Consider the following 20,877-nt stretch of genomic DNA (forward strand, 5'->3'; position numbering starts at 1 on the left):
TCCTGGTATTGTTTTGAATTGCTATTATCTTAAAAGAGTTTTATTTTTGTCAATATCTATTGTGACAGTCAGTTAAAATGACAAAGACGCTCATGCTGAGCGAACTGAAGAAACCCTTTAGCTCACTGAATAAAGGACTGAGGCTGGCTGTGGAAGGTTTTAAAAATATTTTTTGTTCATATTCTATTGATGCTATGGTTCCTCTTAAATAATTTTCATGTACTATTACGAGAACATGGTATTTAGTATACAGATAACTTTTTCACTGGGTTGACCATCATTATGTAAGCTTTAGTACATTGCTGCCACCTATGGACAGAAAATGAATACTGACTTTAACACTAAACGTGTGACTGATATTTTTACATATGTGTACATTTCCTCTTATAAAACTCCAGTCACTAATTATATACTCATTTATACATATAAAGTCTACTTATTGGTATCTATTAAAACTGAAAAGAATGAATGTAAGTGACATGGATGTAGTGACTACAAGTTCCAGATCAGAGCGCTGTACAGCATTGTCTCTTATATAAGTTGAAAATATTTTCACACACTTATCATTCAAGAATACAAGTAGAACAAATACAATTATATTATCAGCCCCATTCTACAAATGAGGAAACAGAGGCTAAGAGAGAGCCTCACTAGTGATTTGCCCAAGTCATGGAGCTGATCAGGGGAAGAGCTGACTTGAGTGGAATTCTACAGATTCTGTTCTCTGACATCTCTTTCCCATACTTTGCAGAGCCTGGACTGTCAGCCACCTGTTCCTTAACCCTTGCTCAAATTAACCATTAAGTGTACACACCTACTACTTAATCAGAACTCTGCCCCTTCATTCTTTCAACAAATATGTAAGGTCCTACTCTTGGCTGAGAACTCTTCCAGGAATTGGGAAACTGCATGATCAAGAAAGACAAGGTGCCCTCACTGTTTGAACTCACATTCTGGTGTGGAGCGAGGCCACAGAAGCACTTTGTGCATAGATGGACAAGATCAGTTCAGAGAGTGGAAAGACCAATGGGAAAATACAATTTAGTGATATGATTGGGAGAATCAGGGCACTGCTAATCCTTAGGGCAGTATAAAAGAGGTAAAAATTACAATCTCAGCTTTTAGGAAAGCAAAGCCTAGTTGAGAAGACAGAACAAATGATCTAAAGTTCGATACTGATGAATAATAAAGGATGACCTCACAAAGGATGGAATCTTAGCCAAGTCTCAAAGAGAGCACTTGATCTTTATAGAGACGAGACTGAAGCAGAGGGAACATTTTGCAAAGGCATGAATTTAAGGATAGTGGAAGGCTGCACTATACATCATCAAAGTACAGGAGAAACATTTTTTTTCCTAACACAGGCATTTAGCTCATTCTCAGGTTTTGTTACATATTACATTTCCAAACCCTTGTTGGTTTCTTTCTTCCTCCCTTCCTCCCTTCCTCCATTCCTCCATTCCTGCCTTTCTCTCGCTTTCTCTCTTTCTCCCTTTCTTTCTTCCTTCTCCCTTTCTTCCTTCCTTCTTTTCTTCCTTCCTTCTTTCCTTCCTTTCTTTCTTTCTTTCTTTCTTTCCTTCCTGCCTTCTTTCCTTCTTTCCTTCCTTCCTTCCTTTCTTTCCCTTGGCATGTGTCCAGAACCACATTCCTAAAATAAATATTTTTTTTATCACATAGGGCTTCCTTCCCCCCCAAAATCACCATAATCTTTATTATTCTTAAGCTTTTACTCTGATTTACATTCTGAAATATTTAAGATGTATTAAAAACTTATTTAATAAAATAACAGGCAAACTTAGAAAAATATAGCAAGTAAATACTTGCTAATAAGTGGTATTTTCTGTATAAAGTGAGAATTTCTTACTGGAATGTTTTTATTCTCAAAAAGTCTTCTAATTAAATCTAACTTTCTGTATTATGAAATATCATTTTTCATCTAATTAAATTTTAATAAATTGGAATAATTAAATTATATTAAGAATAGAATATTCTTTAGTATTGAATATTAAATTCTGATAAGAATAACTGCTTACTGAGAAAAAATATACAGTGGCTTTATGTCCTAGGAAGCAATATATCAGTATAAGAAAACAGATTTTTTTTCACAAATAAAAGCTACAATTCCCATTTCTTGTTGTTAAGAGCTCCTCATTCCCAGTTCTAAAGGGCTTCATCAAGGAATCTAGCACCTACCTAAATTTCAGTATCTTAGATCAAGTACCCATAAGCAAAAATTTATGGAAACTGTCTTTCTTTCTGTTTTGTTAGCTGTGAAGTTTGGAACATACATGTTTGAGGCATCGAGGATTTGTGAATGATTTGTAGGTATATATTTATCTCCAAGTTATGTCCACAGAGTTGGAGATTTATCTCTGAACTGGTTACTCGATCAGTGTAAATAATCCACGCTGACTCTGAAATCCAAAGTGGTTCTTTGGGTGTGTAATTGAGCCAGTGAATTGACAAATTGTCAGTTCACCGCTCTATGCAATTTGGCCGCACTTGACTCTCTATATAAAGTCAATGATACTAATTGAAAGCACAAGTACATTTTAGCCCTTATTCAGACACGACACATGGTAATAAACCAATTTTTTAAAGTTTTATTCGCCTATCATGAATAATGTTATTACTGTGAAATGCATTATGCAAGCTATATTTTATTTTCTTCACAGTTTACAAGAAATGAAATCTGAGCTGCACATTTTAACAGTGCACACTGTAATAAACATTTTGGGCTCAAGTCCTTTCAGTGTTTTTTGCTCTGCTCTTGAAACTTGACTTCTTCTTCTTCTTCTTTTTTTACATCATTACCAACTTAAAATGATTGACATTGTTAAGAAAAGAACTGTAATATACTGCACCTGAACTTTCTCATGTAAGTGTTCTGGTAAATAATCGCGGACATGCCAGTGGAGCATGGATAACACCTCCTTCAGTCCTGTTTCTCATTTTAAGAGCAAGGAACAGGAGATGCTCTGCATTAGTCCTACCATGTTAACTTTGTATTTATGATTTCCAATATTTGGAGGCTTTGAATCCTCTTGCTTTTCTGAGTGTGTTTAATTTCCTGTAACATTTGTTTGGCTTTATTTTTAAAAGATATAGATAGATAGATAGATAGATAGATAGATAGATAGAAAGAAACCTATAGTGTTCACATAAATCAATTTCAGATTAAGTCGTAGTCAGAGAAATTTTTCCCAAATAAGATGGAATTTGAGGACTATGATGTGTAATATACGGAGGATGAGGGTGTAGGGGGAGGGAAAGGAGAGGAAGATGCTTCCTGGAAAAGAAATTAAAAAGAGAAATGTGAAAAACTACCAACACACTGGCAGGCTTACAGTACTATAGGAGTATTGTCATTTCTGGAGCATAAGATGCATGAAGGAACATGAAGAGTCTAGAGAGGGAGGGAGGAGCTGGGCCATGAAGGTGATTATACACCACACTAAGGACTTTAGAATCTATATTTGTAATGCAGAAGAGAGAAGAGAGGGTAGAAAGTGCTTTGAAATTATGACCTGATTTGATTCCATTTAAAGAATCATTTGATTGGACTGCAGACAAAGGATTGGGCAGAGTCAGAGAAATTACTTTAATAGTCCAGGTTATCAATGGCCTAAAGGAGTGACTTTGGTTATGAAAAAGAGGAGATGGAAATGCCACTTCAGAGGCATAATAATCAAGGTCTGCTCACAGGATAAATATGGGGGCTTTTCCACCTAAAGAAATATGCACATGAGACTTGTGAGTATAAGTTTTATTTGGACTATATCCTGGGAGACAGCCTCTCAGTGGCCCTGAGGGAACTGCTCCCAAGATGTAGAAGAGAAGCCAGTTCCTATAGGAACTTTTTGGCTAGGAAATATATGCAGTCAAGCATATACTTTGGTTAAAGATCACTGCTAATCACAAAGAGCAGCTGTCTCAAGTTCACGATTTTAGTGCTTTTTTATGTGTGGGAAGATGCAAGAAATGGGGCCATTGAAATTTTCCTGAGATTCGCATGTAACTATTTATCTTTGAGCCTGTTTTTCCAAAACACGGAGTGATGGTGGGTTTTTCACCCTGAATTCCTCTCAGGGTGCAAATCGGTGAGCAATTGCAGTGAGTTATGACAACCCTTGTAGAACGAGGTGGTGAACAACGCTCTCTGCTTTTCTTTGTTCACAGGCAGGAAAGGAAAAAAATTAAGGTTTAGGATGACCATTTTTTTTCTGTCTTGAGTAATTAGATAAATAATGATATCCTTAACTACAATGAATAAGGAAAAGAAACAGGTTTTGAGAAAAAACATTAATTAAATTTTAAGAATGTTAAATATGCTAAATGGAGTAGACATAGACCATTTATTTTTTCACCTATAAAAAATAACAACTATGTACATGCACAAATTTTGTTCTGAGATGTAAAATATGTAAGTATTAGGAGAAAGATCCTAAGGGGGAAAAATGGTGTGAAGAAGAGGGTTTATATAGTTTCTGATCCATTTTAATCACCTCACAGAGATTTGCTGAATGAACAAACAAATTCTGTGCCAGGTTCTGGCCTATATGCTAAGAGCGCATGGTGGCAGACACTGTACTTGTTTTTAAAGAGTTTGCAGTCCACTGGGAGGCACAGAACAATGGCAATGCCATTAGTAGAGGATGTTCTCCAAGTTTTCCGTGAAGAGGATATGATGGATTCAGGAAAGCTTCTAACAAGTGTTTCACCAGAAAATTAAAGGGGAACTTGCTGCATGTGAGGACCGAATTGGAAGTCATCAGGACAGCCCGAACACTTTCCTCAGCTTGACTCAACTTTAGATGTATTTTTTTTCTGACTGTGGGTTCCCAACCTCCCTGTTCCTAAAAACATTTACTTTAGAAAACTTGTAAATTGTAAATTCTTGTTCTGCCTCTTTGACATGTAAATCTTCCACAACCCAGGAATGTCTTTCTCAAGGACCTAGGAGCCATCACTTTCAAATGTAATCATTAAAGTAGGGACCTGTATCCCAGTCTCCTGAGGAGAGTGGAAGCCTAACTTCAATAAGTACCAATTAGCAAACACAGTTGGCCTCATTACGCTGAGCAGCCTCTCCATTAACTTTCCCACTAGCAAGTTCCAGAGCTCAGAAACTCCCCTGCCTTTTGTTTTAGCAGAGTTGACTTCAGTCTCTCTCCTCTATTGTAATAGTCTCTCTCCCCTCATAGCAAAATTGCTCAGATTTGCCCTAGATTTACCTATACTTGTATGTGTGTGTATACTTAGCTCTGTGCAATTTTTTGTCTACCTTTTGTCTACCTTTGCTGTTTATTGTTTTGATTCATCTATAGAGCTGAGGTCTTAATGTATCAGAAAAATGGGTAAAAGAATTGTTCATAAATATAGGATTATACATATGGAAACATAATAAAGTACATATTATTTAGTTTATATTTTACTTTGTGGCAATTTATTTAGAGGCTAATATTGAAATCATGGGTATATAATAAAGAATGACTGTGACAAAAATTGAGAATCAGAAATTCCAAGAGCTAAACATTTCACAAATATTCTTTAACAGTGTTTTGAATATTTATTAATTCTAAATTTAAGTTCAGATAGTTAAGCCTGAGCATTTCAATTCCTGTTTACTAATTTTTTTATTAAAGATTTTTAAAGACAAATCAGATGCCTAATCACTTTCAATTTTGTCACGTGTAGATTCATTCACCCATTACACAGTGAAGATACAGAACAGTTCCAAGACCAGAAGGATCTCTTGTATTACCTTTTTCTAATCCTGTTTTTTCCCATCTTCCCATCAGGTCCTTAACCTTTGGCAACCACTGACCTGTTCTCTAGTTCTATAATTTCAATGCTATTATTAAAATGGATGCATACCATATGTAACCTTTGGGATTGGCAAAATCAGCATGCTTCTCTGGAGACCCATCCAGGTTGTTAGTTACATGTATCAACAGTTCATTCTCCCCCCCCCCTTTTTTTTTTTTTGAGTAGTATTCCATGGTATGGTTGTACCGCAGTCTGTTTCAACATCCACCCATTGAAAGACATCTGGGTTGTTTCTAGGTTTTGGCTATTATTATGAAAGCTACTGTAGACACTCATGTATAGGTTTTTGAGTGAAAATAAATCTTCATTTCTCTGGGATATGTGCAGGGAAGGGCAACTGTTGGGTTCCAGGGTGATTGCAAGTTTAGTTTTATACTAAACTGCCAAACTGTTTTCAAAGTGGTTGGAAACACTTTACATACCTATCAGTAAAGCTTGAGAGATCCTTTGTCTCTGAGTCTTTGTTAGCATTTGATGTTTTCATAGGCTTTAATTTTAGTCATTTGGATAGATTATTTAGTGATATCCCATGGTGCTTTTTACATTTCCCTGATGATGAATGATGTTAAACAACTTTACATGTGCTTATTTGCCATCTGGTTATCCTCTTCAGTAAAATGTTCACGTCTGGAAGTTTTCAAGATTATAGACATTTTAGGCTACTACAGTAAACCATAAGGAAGAATATGGGAGCTCATCCTAGAAAGGTGTTAGGGAGATGAAGAAAAGGAATCCATTTAAGTGGTCTCTAAGGGATGGTTATTTTAAGGTTAGTATGTGGAAATGGGTAAATTCATGGGTGACACTCAGGTTTCTGATCAACTCCTTGTAAATTGACCAGCCAATTCAACAGATTGAAGAGAAACAAGGAAAAGAATAAACTAATTATGAAATAATTTTTGAAGTTTGAGGTAGTTGTATATATGAGTTCCTTTCATTTTATTCAAGAGACCTAAATGGCATTTGAGTATGTGATTAAATTTGTTCATTAAGTTTGGTCATGTCAGCTTGTCAGTAACCTGTTACACCTCAAGAATTGGTTGAGATTCTCTGGAAAGTTGATTTAAAATAGAAAATTTAACAATTGTCAATAAAGCACAAAAACAATTCATATAGGAACATTTGGGAATATACTGCACAATACACTCTTCCATCGCTTATGGTCAAGAAATAGTGCTTGCTAACTATTCTGCTGATCAATACAGACTTTTCTTCTTTATTACAGACTGTTACATGATTCTATAACTCTTTCTCAAAAACACACACACACACGTATACAAAACACGGATTTTTCCCACATGTAAAATAATACAGAAAATGAAGAGTATTTTCTTTTAGAATCTTATCTGCATATTTCAAATAAGCATAGACTTTGGGACTACATTGCTTAGGATTTTGAAACAATTCTATACAACTACTGAAGAAATTAGTGTCTTCTATACAAAAAGTGGAACATAAAAATTTTTTCGTCCAACTTCACTGTATAAGAAGATGTACTTTTGAATTCTTGAACCATGGGAAAATAAGCTGCAGGTGAAGAGGTCATAGACTGTAAATGCCAAATAAATACTTTCATAGGTTTGCAAGATGATAACGGCTCTATTGATGTTATCTTGATATCACTGAGTAAATGACTGTAATAAGGAGGAGCTGGATACGGTTTAGAGGTTAATAGCTGCTTGCGTAACTGTGCGCACTGTATTCATTTAAGTATCAATTCCTTTTATAAAACACCGTTCCAATGAGACCAGCTGTGTTTGGTTCCCAAGCTCCGAGCCTTGTCCTTGAATAAAAAGAAGAGCAGGGTATCATAAAGAATCTCCACACTGCATTGTCCACATCGATAATGGTGACTCTTTGTGTCTTAAAGATACTTCAAAGTGAAAACAAAATTGATGGAGCTTTCAAAGATTTAGAAGTTTTAAATTATTGGCTCTCATCTAGGGTGGGGAAAGGTGTGGAGAGTTGAAAAAATATGGTATAATGAAAAATAGCTCAGCTTTAAGGATGAATGAGTTCCCTTTAGTTGAAGATAACTTATGTTAATTACTTTGAGAATAGTGGTAAATATTTTTTGGGAAAATGATGAACATAATTATTGAAATATGCTAAGGAAAACACAATGACCAAAATTAGGAAAAAAAGAGAAAAAGAATGAAATCGAAGTGCTATAATCTATTAAAAATAATTTTTATTTATATTTGCTGCACATTTAATTTTTAAAAGTCTTCATGTAAAAATCATTCTTACTATGATACCCTACTCTTGTGCATATGTTATAAAATAAAAAAGGTAAAAGATTTTATGTTTGATAAAACAATTCACAAGAGTGGAATAATTCAGCAATTTTCATTGGCAGTTGTTTTAAGCTAATTTTGTATTGTTTTTAACATGTAGTTTCCCTGATCTGTGGATTTTTGTGGAAATGCTAAGCACTTTGGCACTCTTGATTTTAGTAACACAGGCCCACTCCCAACCAAAAGTCCAGCTAATGACTTTAGAATGGCTGTCCTTATTTGCATGAAGATAATGATATGCCAGGTATTACTCAGATACTGATCTGTCAGTCAAACCCTTTATCTTGAATATAATATCTAACTTCCACAGTATAGAAAGCTGTCCATTTATCTAAGACAGTCCCAGGCAGGCAGGAATATGCTGTCTTGGGCTACATTCTTTCCTTAATATATAACCCATGTCTCTTGAATTGTCAGGTAATTTGAAAGGAAAAGTATCACTGTACGTCTTTCTCATTCAAATTACATTGTCCATCTTCCTTCTCCTCGCCCCCACCCTGCCTGGATCTCTGGGAACTCTCTCAGCATATAAAATTAACTAGGCAAAAAATAGGAAAGTTACAGGTACCAGTTACTGAAATATGAACCGAAATTCTAAGTCCAATTTCTTTTCATAGCCTGAAGTTTTACAAAAGTACATAAACAATTTAACTAGCCATTATTGTACGTCCTGGGAACTGGAGCGTTGTAAGAGAAATGCTCAGATTTCTGCCTTACTGAAGCAGAGGGCGGGGCAGAAGGAAAGAAGCTGCTTTGGTCACTAAAGAAGAAGAGTCTCAATTAGACGGAGGTGGGAATAGGTGGGCTTGAAACAGAAGCTTGTGTCTGAAGTGAGGTGGGGTAAACCCTGGAAAAGCCGATTACAGTAGTCTGTTCTTTTATGAAGTGTGCTTTCATAGATGGATGAGGGCAAAGCTTGAGAGGGCTGTGTGTGTATGTGTGTGTGTGTGTGTGTGTGTGTGTGTGTGTGTGTGTGTGTGTGTGTGTGTGTGCGTTTGTGCATGCACACACATTTTAAAATTATGTTTTTAATTGAAAGGTTTATTGAGAAGCAATGAAGGAGGGCGTGAGTTGGAAATCCATCTTGCAGCTAGTTAGGGAAGTTTTAGATTGGAATTTTAACTTGCTTTGGGCTATTGGTTTTCTTGAAAAATTCTAAGTGGGAGTTTTCCTCAAGAAAGATCATCTACAGTTTAATAGGTTTGTGTGACCATAATAACCTCATAATCATTAACCTAGTGTAAATGGAGATAAATTATTTTGGACATTTCTTTGGACCTTTTGTTATCTAACAGAATCTAGGAAAGCCATACACACATCCAATACACATTTTGGTCAATGATAAAGAGGACTGTTTTCATTTGGACTGAATTTGGAGTTAGACTGTAGACAGTTTCAAAAATGTTAGGAGAGCAGCAGGAGCATGTGCTGATTTGACATTTGTGAGAAAGCAAGGAGAAAGAAGAAAGTGGAAGAAATTATGATTATCTCTTTGTATATCTTTTTGTTCTGTGGTCCTAAATATTTTTGTTTTCAAAGACTTGAAAGTGACAAATTCTTAATTTGAACTGGAGGGGAAACCCAGGTTTCTTTTTATGTAAAATGGGGAATTAAAAAGCTCTTTAAGAGCTGTTGGTCTAATGCCATATGATATCACTCATATGTAGAATCTAAAAAAGGAAAAAAGAAGACACTAATGAACCTATCTACAAAACAGAAGCAGACTCAGAGACATAGTAAATTATCTTATAATTACTTGGGGGAAAGGGGGTTGGGAAGGGATAAATTGGGAGTTTGAGACTTGCAAATATTAACTACTATATATAAAATAGATAAACAAGTTTATTCTGTATAGCCCAGGGAACTATATTCAATATCTTGTAGTAACTTATGGTGAAAAAGGAATATGAAAACGAATATATGTATGTATATGTATAACCGAAACATTATGCTGTACACCAGAAATTGATACATGGTAACTGAATATACTTCAATAAAAAAAGAGAGAGAGAGAGATTGGTCTAGGTAATGGCTTTTAGAAATAAGACACTGAAATTTTATTTGAGTACTACTGAAAAGGATTTGTTTTTAAGAAATTATAATAGAAACAATTTTTAAGTCCAAATTTTATATGACAGAATTCTCATGAGTTTTTAAATAAGTTGATCAAGCTTGGGGAATACATACAAAGGACCCATTTAACATGTTTTATAAAACTGGTGTAAGATGTTTATCAGGTTGATATTTGTACAAAGTATTCTGTAAGGTACTGCATTCTCAGAAATCATTGTAGTATGGATATCTTATACTTTAAGGAGGAAATTCTACATCTTGGGATATTTTTATTCTTAAATATCAATATATATTTTAGAATGCAATATTTTTTCAGAAAGGACTATCCCAGCTAGCAGAACAATTTAAGGAGAAAGAAAAGAATAAAAGAAGGAAGGAAGGAAAGAAGAAGGAAGGAAGAAAAAAAAAGAAAGAAGGAAAGAAAGAAAAAAGAAAGAAAGCAAATAGAAAGATGAAAGGAAAAGAATCGTAAGGAAATTGAATCTCAAAATCCATGGAAAGAGCAACAATGAGCTCTAGTGGCAACATGTTATAATGTCAAGCGCGGGTGAAATTCAGCAATGATACAATCTTCCTTTTATACATTCAGTAAAGATTTTTCAGTCCTCAAAATGAAGATTAATTTGTGGGAATAGAATTCCTCTAAATCATAATCTCATTAACTTCTACATAGTATTAACTACCTGGGTAGTACCTCTATAATTTATATATTGCATTTAAATTACTTACCATAGTTAAAAAAAAAAAAAAACACCAACAAGATTATTCTCGTAACGACATATTTTATGTTGGAGATGACATAACTTACACTGCATCTGATCAAGTCATTCTTAAGCTAAACTTGGGTTTTGAAAGACTATTGATTTATGTGCCGTGTACTTGATAATATATGTGAGCCATCTCGTCCCTCTGCTCCACCATCTGCTGTCTTCACACACACGGGCACAATTTAAAACAGGAAGAATGCTGCTTTTCTCTAAAAATGACAAAGCTACATTTTAATTCTTCAGTTCAGGGCAGTAGCAATGGACAAATATAATGTAATACACAGATAGCAGACAACGGTTCCAAGAAAGCTTTAGTTTTTAGCTGGTCTCAGAACTTTGGACAGAAACAGTTTTGACTTTTTAAATTTTTTATTGCTGTACATTTATTTTGAGATTATTTTAGTTCCAGATACTTAATCACAATACAACTAACATTTGTCACCTCATGCAAACTTTTCAAAACTTCTTCTGTTGCATATTTCTTAAGTAACAGAAATGTGCCACAAACACTGCTAGATTTTTAGATGATTTTATTGAATTTTTTTCCAAACAGCAGTGATCACTGAATTAACATTGTTATGCATACTTTTCTGAAGAGAACGCTGAAGTTTAGAAAGGTTCAGTGAAACACAAAGCTAAGACATTCCAGATCCAGGATTTCAACTCAGATAAACTGCCTAGAAATCTTAAACTTTTTTTAATTCTTATTTTTTTATTGACAGGTAGTCAATTTACAAGGTTAGTTTCATGTGTACAGCAAAGCAAATCATTTATATATATATATACATACATACATTTTTTCAGATGCTTTTCATTACAGTTCATTGCAAGAAGTTAAATATATTTCCCTGTGCTATACAACAAATCCTAACTTTGTCTACCACACCTCACCGCTGCTGCCTTGGTGCCTTTATAGGACAATTCATCAAAATGGACATGAAAATACAACTACTATAACTATCAAGTACATTTTATATTGTCTCAAACTTTACTGTCTATAAACTATTCTCTCAGATTAATATATTTAATCCTCTTGGAATACACCTGGATGTTAAGTAGGACTTTTTATTCCACTCACAAAGTTTTTATTGTGAAATGCCCACTACTCTTTCAGGAATTTTTAAAAATAATGTTTTATCTGATCTCAACTGATACATGGAGGAAAATTATCATGGCCTTAATCCTGAAACAGAACATGGCTACACTTGCTTATCTCTAAGCTAGAGAAAGGTAGAAGGGAAAGCCTTAATTTTGCAATGATACTTGTCCATATTTCTTTATGATACTTCCAATTGCAAGTCTAAATTAGTCAGGGATTTTGATCAGATGCAAATAGAAGGAATTTTGAATGTGGGCAGTCCTGCCATATGGAATAACAGCATGGGGAACGTGACAGCCACTCCCCACTGGACAAGAGTGTAGAGAGCTGTTTAATACCTGCTAAATACATCAATTACAAATCCTTCCTAAGTGTAAAAAAATGCCATTTAAGAATCACGTTATTCAGCAGCTGTTACATTGCTTTCCCTGTAGAATTATAGAACTACAAACCCCACTTCAATCAATTCTAGAGAGAGTACCTGTCATGTTTTAACTAACAGGCATATTGTATCTCAAAAACCTTCTGGGCCAAATTTGTACCTTAGCCTCAAGTTAGCTTCTAAATCAACATACTTATGCAATGTTGAATAATCAAATTTTGAATATAGTAAAAAAAAAATACAAAAAATAATAGTTCAATCTAGAGTTCAGCTTGATGGGTTTTGATAATTTTAATTCTCACACAATCCTCAATTATTTTTTCTTTGATGTATGTAAATATATATATATTATGAAACGGTTACCACAGTAATGTTAGTTAACACATCCATCAACTCACATTGTTACCTTTGTGTGAGTGTTTGTGTGTTTGAACTAGCGTTTAAGATCTACCCTAAGCAATTTTCAGGTATACAGTACAATATTGTAAACTATAGCCACTAGGGTGAATATTAGATTTCTAGAACTTACTCATTTTAAAGCTGAAATCTTGTGCCCCTTGACCAACATCTCATTTTTCTCAATCCCCAGAGCTTGGAAACACTATTTTACTCTGTTTGTAGGATTTTGACTCTTTTAGATTCCACATATAAGAGAGCTTATATAGTATTTGGTTTTCTCTGTCTGATTTAATTCACTTAGCACAATGCCCTCAAGATTTATCTACGCTGCCACAATTGACAGTTTTCTTCTTTTTTACAGATGAATAGTATTCCATTAGATATATGTATGTGTTCACATTTTGATGGAGACAGGTTTTTTTTCCTTGGTCATAGCTATTGTGGATAATGCTTCAGTACTATGGAGGTACAGCTGGCTCTTCAATCTTGCTTTCATTTCTTCTGAATGTATTTCTGAAGCAAGATGGCTGGATCATGTGAAAATCAATTACTATAATACACCACACTATCAGCGTGAAGGATAAAAAACACATGATGACATCATTAGATGCAGAAAACTTATTTGACAAAACTCAACACTCTCTTATGATAAAGACTCTGAACCAACTGGGTATAGAAGGAGCGTACCTTAACATAATAAGGCATATATAGCAAGCCAACAGCTAGCATCCTGCTTAATGGTGGAAAACTGAAAGTGTTTCCTCTAAGAACTGGGGCAACACAAGGGTGCCCACTCTCAACATTTCTATTCGACATAATACTGGAAGACCTAGACAGAGAATCAGGCAAGAAAATGAAATAAAAGGCATCCAAATGAAAAAAGGAAGTAAAATTCTCTCTTTTTAGATAACATATATAGAAAGCCTGAGAGACTCCACCAAAAATGTAAGAACTAGTGAAAAATTTAGTAATGTTATAGGATATAAAATCAACATTAAAATCACACATTTCTATATATGAAAATGAACCATTTGAAAAAGAAATAAACAATCTCATTCAAAATACCATCAAAAAGAATAAAACACTTAAGAATAAATTTAAACAAGCTGATCAAACTGAAAAATACACTGTACACTGAAAACTACAAGACTTTAATGAGAGAAATTGAAGAAGACACACACAAGTGGAAAGAAAATATATCCCCTGTTTATCGATCAGAAGGATTAATATTGTTAAAACATTCATACTACGCAAGGCAATCTATAGAATCAATGCACTCCCTATCAAAATCTCAATGGCATTTTTCACATAAATAAAAAAACCTCCTAAAATTTATATGGAACTGCAAAAGATCCCAAACAGCCAAAGCAATCTTGAGGAAGAGCACTGAATTCTTACTTAAAGCTCTTATTTAAAAGTAAGTGTGACACCACATTGATGAAATACAGCAATGACATCTTGAGCTCAGTAAGGAAATAGTCTTTGTGTAGAATTTATTCCTAATTACCAGCTTTCTTTTTCTTGATCACCATTAAACACTTTTGAACAACTACTGTGTGCAAAGCACTGTGCCAAGTAAAGAAGACATCCCAATCCCCTTCCCCTACACATTATCAGTAGCTTACTGGGAAAGACAGGATCCAGTTGGAAGGATGGCCAAGCTGAAATACTGAAGGCTTGCCTTTATGGCAAAGTTTTCACTTTTTCCCATTAGATATTCTAAATAAACTTAGATGAATTATTCATCCCTTTGCAGTTCTGTAAATCTGAGATTTGCTGAGAGGTAATTTACTTTAATTTATTTATGTATCTTCAGTCTGAAAATACCCTAGTCATCATTGCTGTTTACTATCAACATTACTTCTTAAGCTATGAAGGATCATTTAATTGTCAATATAATTAAATTTCAGGACAAAAAAAAATAGGGTTGTGGCTGGACCACAAGTGACTGTTGTTTCATTATGTAAATTTCTCTCTCTCACTTCTCTTGCTCTCACTCTTTTATTCATTCCTATCATATTCTAACTCTTTCAAATTAGAACATTGGACAGTGTCAGTAACTACATACACTTGTTACAATGACTTATTTTTATTTATCAGATCCAAATTTAAATGTTTTTTTTCATTTTAGTTATTGCAGAGATAATTAATATTAAAGATGATTAATTTGACTTCTAACATGTTACTTCATTGGCTTCCTCATTAGGTTCAACAGTGATATTTCATCATTTAAAATACCTACTCCTATTGAGAGAGATGAGTTACAAGCTTCTAAGGCTTGTCAAGAATCTTTTTTTCCTAAATTTTTAACCACCAGATTGCTGTGCTTATCTTGAGTTTCTTACAAAAATACCTTTACCTGTCAAACATACTGACATTTCAAAGACCAAAATTTTACACAGCGAAAATGAATTATTGTTTATAATATATTGAAAATATATTAAAATTAATTATTTTTTATAATACATTGAAAATATATTATTAACAATCTTATAAAAATGGGCATTAAAGTCCTACTGTTTTACCACAGAATTGTTAAAATTGTATGAAACACATAGCAATAAATCATCACAAGGAGATAATACACACAGTTCTATTTAGACTGTATGCAGGTAAGGTGATTAGATAGTCAACAAGTTATCCTTTACTTGCACTCACCCTACCATATATCAATTTATTCTCACAAAATAAAATCAATGTTAACAAACCTGCCACTATGCACTGACCACAATGCTCTTCTCTCCTTGGCTAGCATAGTGTTTTAACCAGAAAAGTGGTGAATCTTATCACTCTGGTATATTCATTGATTTTGGAATACTAGGATGCATCTTTTTAGCTCTTTCCATAGCAAGGAATAAACTGCTGTCTCTTTTTTTCTTTTTTTTTTGAATTTTTTTTTATTGAAGTATAGTCAGTTTCCAATGTGTCACTTTCTGGTGTACAGCATAATGTTTCAGTCATACATATACATCATATTTTCTTTTTCATACTCTTTCTCATTATAGGTTACTACAAGATATTCAATATAGTTCCCTGTGCTATACAGAAGAAACTTGTTTATCTATTTTCTAGATAGTAGTTAATATTTGCAAATCTTGAACTCCCAATTTATCCCTTCCGAACTCCTCCCCCTGTAACCATAAGTTTATTTACTTAACCATAAGTTTATTTACTAAGTCTCTGAGTCTGTTTCTGTTTTGTAGATAAGTTCATCAGTGCCTTCTTTTTTCTTTTTTTAGATTCCACATATGAGTGATATCATATGTTATTTTTCTTTCTCTTTCTGGCTTACTTCACTTAGAATGACAATCTCCAGGTCCATCCATGTTGCTGCAGATGGCAGCATTTTATTCTTTTATTCTTTTTTATGGCTCAGTAGTACTTGGAGCTCCAAGAAGTCCTTCAAGTAGGTATACCCATAGGCCAGTTGATGTTAGAGGAGCTGTTGCTGAAGTTCTTATTCTGAATTATCTACTCTGAGAGAGGTTATTTCAGTTGAGCACAAAATCCAATTACAGCAGCTTATTGATCCGTGATCTTTAATATCAAATGAAGAACTTAGGTATCACCTCATCATTTCTAGCTAAAAACGGGACCTTGAAACAGACACAACAAAAAGTCTAGCTGCACCCAGGAAATGTTCTCACATAAAACTTTTCTTTAAGTCTGGATGGAAATTCATTGAAGTAAGTCCCAGAACACTGTACCATTAATAATTCAATAGTACTGATTACGGAAGGAGTGACAGATCGAGCGATGAAAACTGGCCATTTGTACTAATTCATATCCTCTAACAAGCCGCTCCGGGGCATCTTGAATAGTTTGTACCACCTTTCAGCCAGACCACTTGCTTGAGGGCATTGGGATTTAATAGTGAAAGTCTGAATATGTTTTACCTTTTGATCTGAAACAAGTTCAATGAAGATTCATTCTCAGGAAGAATAGATACTATTAATCCATTTAATACTAATCACAGGTACAGAGCTCTAATTAGAGAACATTGAATTTTAGATTAAACTGGGAACACATTTTTAAAAAAAGAGGTTGTTTCCTAAGATCAAAAAGGCCTTTCTTCAAAAGTGTTCCACAAACGTCATGAATTTCAATGATAAACAGGGTGCCTTACTGTCAGGTTACCCTGAGTGTCTCTACCATTGAAATTTATACAATCAATTTAAGAGACAAAGCTTCTCCCCAAAGAGCTAAGGTGAAGAATTCCTGGACTTGATTCACTGAGTGCATCAAGATAACATGAGATTGTGATCTGAAGGAAAAATGTGTTTTCACTAAAATGCATAAACTCTATGGAGAGTTTTCTTTTCATACGAAAATTGTAAAATTGTTTTGCTTCCTCAAGTCCCTTATGCACCAGTCATCAGTTTCACTCAATTTAACTTCTATTTTGAGAACTGATCCACTCTGAAATCACATACAGTTACCAATGTGATCTGATAGGTTTGAAGGAGTGGGTCACAGCAGACTTCTTATATAATTTCTAGAAAATACGACCCAGCATAGCATGAGAACATCAGTGTCAGTGGCAGATGGCTCATGGAGTCTGCCTGAGCTATCGCTCCCAGAAGCTTTAAGACAGGTGTCTGGTCATCAGTACTGAACAACAGAAATATCTACACTGCATATGTAGTACCACAATTATGGGTTTGAGCTTGGAAGAGAATCCTCAGACAGAATCATGATCAGTTTATGTTAAAAGTCAATATAACTATTTGCTGCCTTTTAAAGAAAAATACAATAACAAGTAGTTCTAGATTTTGACTCTTGATTACATCAATATTTTCATCCTTAAAAAGTAAACACCTCCTTGCATATATATGACAAAAACATTATGCAGTACACCAGAAATTGATATAACAGTGTAAACCGACTATAATTCAATAAATAAACGAATAGGAAAAGAAAAAAGGTAAATATATCTCCTGTAGCTGTCACTGGTTTTTTTTTTTTTAACATTTTTTATTGATTTATAATCATTTTACAATGTTGTGTCAAATTCCAGTGTTCAGCACAATTTTTCAGTTATTCATGGACATATACACACTCATTGTCACATTTTTTTCTCTGTGAGTTATCATAACATTTTGTGTAAATTTCCCTGTGCAATACAGTGTAGTCTATTCTACAATTTTGAAATCCCAGTCTATCCCTTCCCACCCTCCACCCCCCTGGTAACCACAAGTCTGTATTCTCTGTCTGTGAGTCTATTTCTGTCCTGTATTTACGCTTTGTTTTTTTTGTTTGTTTGTTTTTGTTTTTGTTTTTGTTTTTTAGATTCCACATATGAGCGATCTCATATGGTATTTTTCTTTCTCTTTCTGGCTTACATCACTTAGAATGACATTCTCCAGGAGCATCCACGTTGCTGCAAATGGCATTATGTTGTCGGTTTTTATGGCTGAGTAGTATTCCATTGTATAAATATACCACCTCTTCTTTATCCAGTCACCTGTTGATGGACATTTAGGCTGTTTCCATGTTTTGGCTATTGTAAATAGTGCTGCTATGAACATTGGGGTGCAGGTGTCATCCTGAAGTAGATTTCCTTCTGGATACAAGCCCAGGAGTGGGATTCCTGGGTCATATGGTAAGTCTATTCCTAGTCTTTTGAGGAATCTCCACACTGTTTTCCATAGTGGCTGCACCAAACTGCATTCCCACCAGCAGTGAGGGAGGGTTCCCTTTTCTCCACAGCCTCTCCAGCATTTGTCATTTGTGGATTTTTGAATGACGGCCATTCTGACTGGTGTGAGGTGATACCTCATTGTAGTTTTGATTTGCATTTCTCTGATAATTAGTGATATTGAGCATTTTTTCATGTGCTTTTTGATCATTTGTATGTCTTCCTTGGAGAATTGCTTGTTTAGGTCTTCTGCCCAGTTTTGGATTGGGTTGTTTATTTTTTTCTTATTGAGTCGTATGAGCTGCTTACATATTCTGGAGATCAAGCCTTTGTTGGTTTCACTTGCAAAAATTTTCTCCCATTCCGTAGGTTTTCTTCTTGTTTTATTTCTGGTTTCCTTTGCTGTGCAGAAGCTTGTAAGTTTCATTAGGTCCCATTTGTTTATTCTTGCTTTTATTTCTTCTAGGAGAAAATTTTTGAAATGTATGTGAGATAATGTTTTGCCTATGTTTTCCTCTAGGAGGTTTATTGTATCTTGTCTTATGTTTAAGTCTTTGATCCATTTTGAGTTGATTTTTGTATATGGTGTAAGGGAGTGTTCTAGCTTCATTGCTTTACATGCTGCTGTCCAGTTTTCCCAACACCATTTGCTGAAGAGACTGTCTTTATTCCAATGTATATTCTTGCCTCCTTTGTCAAAGATGAGTTGACCAAAAGTTTGTGGGTTCATTTCTGGGCTCTCTATTTTGTTCCATTGGTCTATATGTCTGTTTTGGTACCAATACCATGCTGTCTTGATGACTGTAGCTCTATAGTATTGTCTGAAGTCTGGGAGAGTTATTCCTCCAGCCTCTTTCTTTCTCTTCAGTAATGCTTTGGCAATTCTAGGTCTTTGATGGTTCCATATGAATTTTATTATGATTTGGTCTAGTTCTGTGAAATATGTCCTGGGTAATTGGATAGGGATTGCATTAAATCTGTAGATTGCCTTGGGCAGTGTGACCATTTTGACAATATTGATTCTTCCAATCCAAGAGCATGGAATATCTTCCCATTTTTAAAAGTCTTCTTTAATATCCTTCATCAATGGTTTATAGTTTACTGTGTATAATTCTTTCACCTCCTTGGTTAGATTTATTCCCAGATATTTTATTACTTTGGGTGCTATTTTAAAGGGGATTGTTTCTTTACTTTCTTCTTCTGTTGATTTATCGTTAGTATATAAAAATGCAACTGATTTTTGAACGTTAATTTTGTAACCTGCTACCTTGCTGAATTCTTCAATCAGCTCTAGTAGCTTTTGTGTGGACCTTTTAGGGTTTTCTATATATAGTAACATGTCATCAGCATATAATGACACTTTTACCTCTTCTTTTCCAATTTGGATCCCTTTTAATTCTTTCTCTTGCCTGACTGCTGTGGCTAGGACTTCCAGGACTATGTTGAATAGGAGTGGTGATAGTGGGCATCCTTGTCTTGTCCCAGATTTTAGTGGGAAGCTTTTGAGTTTTTCACTGTTGAGTACTATGCTGGCTGTAGGTTTGTCATATATAGCTTTTATTATGTTGAGATATGTTCCCTCTATACCCACTTTGGTGAGAGTTTTTATCATAAATGGGTGTTGAATTTTATCAAATGCTTTTTCTGCATTGATTGAGATGATCATGTGGTGTTTTTCCTTTCTCTTGTTGATGTGATGGATTACACTGATTGATTTGCATATGTTGAACCAGCCTTGTGTCCCTGGGATGAACCCCACTTGGTCATGATGTATAATCTTTTTTTATGTGTTGTTGGATTCTATTTGCTAAAATTTTGGTGAGGATTTTGGTGTCTATGTTCATCAGTGATATTGGCCTATAATTCTCTTTTTTTGTAGTGTCTTTGCCTGGTTTTGGTATCAGGGTGATGGTGGCTTCATAGAATGAGTTTGGGAGTATTCCCTCCTTTTCAATCGTCTGGAAGAGTTTGAGAAGGACTGGTATGAGTTCTTCTTTGTATGTTTGGTAGAATTCCCCGGTGAAGCCGTCCGGTCCTGGACTTTTATTTGTAGGGAGGTTTTTAATTGCTATTTCTATTTCCTTTCTAGTGATCGGATTGTTCAAGTGTTCAGATTCTTCTTGATTCAGTCTTGGTGGACAGTATGTTTCCAGAAACTTGTCCATCTCCTCTAGGTTATCCAGTTTGGTTCCATATAGTTTTTCATAATATTCTCGTATGATATTCTGTATTTCTATTTTGTTTGTTGTAATTTCTCCATTTTCCTTTCTTATTTTGCTAATTTGTGCTCTCTCTTTTTTCTTCTTTGTGAGTTTGGCCAGAGGTTTGTCCATTTTATTTACTTTTTCAAAAAACCAGCTTTTGGTTTGGTTGATTTTTTCTATGGTCTTGTT

Source organism: Camelus ferus, chromosome 14 (genome assembly GCF_009834535.1).
Source record: "Camelus ferus isolate YT-003-E chromosome 14, BCGSAC_Cfer_1.0, whole genome shotgun sequence".
Classification (NCBI taxonomy): Eukaryota; Metazoa; Chordata; class Mammalia; order Artiodactyla; family Camelidae; genus Camelus; species Camelus ferus.